Here is a 2,054-nt window from a genome sequence, read left to right on the forward strand (position 1 = left end):
AAACTTTAAATCCTCACACAATTTCTTTGGAATTATTCTTTAAATATTTCTGGATTCGAATAAACATTAACTCTTTCGCTTTTTTTCAAGTAACTACATCAAGATAAACACACTATTCAAGAAACAATCCGACAAATATTTAAATGAAAAAAGAAAGAGAAAAATAGGAAAATAACAAAAGAAAAGGGATAAAAAATAATACTCTAGTTCTGCCCGGGCTCGAACCGGGGACCTTTCGCGTGTAAAGCGAACGTGATAACCACTACACTACAGAACTCATGTTTGAGTGACAATTTCAATAATATTATTAATACAAATTATTATAAATTTTATTAAACACATTTTATACAATTATACATTATTACATTATATACAATTATACATTTGTCAATTGAGACCGAGAATTTTTTTTGTACTATAACACATTATTTCTAAGATTGTAGGGTAACTGAAGTGGTATGGCTGCACAGTCTTTGAGAGACTCAAATCTTCAAATCTAGAGACTCTCTAGACAAACTAAAGACAATTTAGACAAACTTCACTGTGCAGTGTATTACTTATTCTTTATAAGAAATGATCTTAATTTATATTTTTTGCATTTTTTTTGTAGCACTTTAAAGCTATAAAAAACAAAGTTGAGAATTCTGCCTTGGCGTAACTATAACGCTTGCTTTAGAAGCAAGCGCTCAAACTACTTACAGAAAAAAAGTTCTACTAACTTGAAATGCAATTTTAGATGTTGAAATTGGCGATTTAAAATGCTAAGATAGAAGAATTCATAAACAACAAAAATTGAGAAACAGCAAAACTTTTTTTTAAATGAATGAAAAATTGTTGCTGAAAACCTGTATTTGGTATTCCATGACTTTATCATATTCCTGGTAAAAAGGTGAAGATAGAAAATTAGATTTGCAGATGAGACACCAAGTGATAAATTGGAGGTAGTAGTGACATTATCGAAAACAGCCAAACTAAATCAGCTCGAAAAGGGACTTTCTGGAATAATTTCGAAATTAAAGAACAAAACCTAAATTGTAAAAAAAGGAATTGTATCTTAACTTGAGATGACTTAAGACTTAAATACGAAAAGCAGAATAAGTTCGAAAAGGGACCTTTCGATATATATATATATATATATATATATATATATATATATATATATATATATATATATATATATATATATATATATATATATTAAAATATTTTAAATGAGAAAACGGCATCTGACGTCAAGTGTACGTGATCCGATATTTGCTAATCGCTGGAATCAAAGTTAGAAAGTAAAAATTTTTTCCTATGCCTACAAGCATAATCCCATGTGTGAATATAAATTTATATTTGATCTCACTATTACTTAACTAATTACAAGCTTTAAAAAATTAAACCTAAATATTCGCTTTTTAAATCTTTATATATATATATATATATATATATATATATATATATACATATATATATATATATATATAAAGATTAAAAAAAAAATAGAAACACACACACATATATAAATTGCGATATTATTTCGTTTTATTTTTCGAACTAATTCCTTAAAATTAATTTTCGATATTAATCCCAAAAAAACGTTTCGATCAAATAAATATCGATATTAATCCGTTTTTCAAGCAATTTTTTTTTTCGATACTATCTTCTTTCCCATAAGTTGAATTGTATATTTTAGAAACCCGTCATGTGCGCTTTTTTAAATTTTTGGTAAAAAATTTATCAAAATTGTTTGATATACCAAAAGTATATCAAACAATAGAAGTTCATACAAAAAAATAATGATTTTAGTCTGAAATAAACTGTAATAAATTAATTTTGAAATGCTTCAAATTTATGCATGAGTGTTTTAATCAATATATTGTAGGATATTGTTACAAGTTTAACTTTACGCAACAGAGCACTACATTTAAGTATTTTAGGGAGGAAGTGCGGCATGTTTGGAATACTGCAAGTATTTTGAAACAACGTATTATATGAAATGTGAATCGCTACATCTGTGTCGACACCATATTTTGTAGCATCACTTGATGAGCAATGACAAACAATAA

At 26.4% G+C, this 2,054-nt stretch overlaps 1 non-coding gene across 1 annotated transcript; it reads right to left on the bottom strand.

Annotated features, from left to right (window-relative positions):
• Nucleotides 1–204: 204 nt before the first annotated feature.
• On the bottom strand, nt 205–277 carry trnav-uac (transfer RNA valine (anticodon UAC)). Its single transcript has one exon. It is a non-coding gene; the product is annotated as a tRNA-Val (tRNA).
• Nucleotides 278–2,054: the final 1,777 nt, after the last annotated feature.

The sequence above is a fragment of the Hydra vulgaris genome, chromosome 04 (genome assembly GCF_038396675.1).
Source record: "Hydra vulgaris chromosome 04, alternate assembly HydraT2T_AEP".
Lineage (NCBI taxonomy): Eukaryota > Metazoa > Cnidaria > Hydrozoa > Anthoathecata > Hydridae > Hydra > Hydra vulgaris.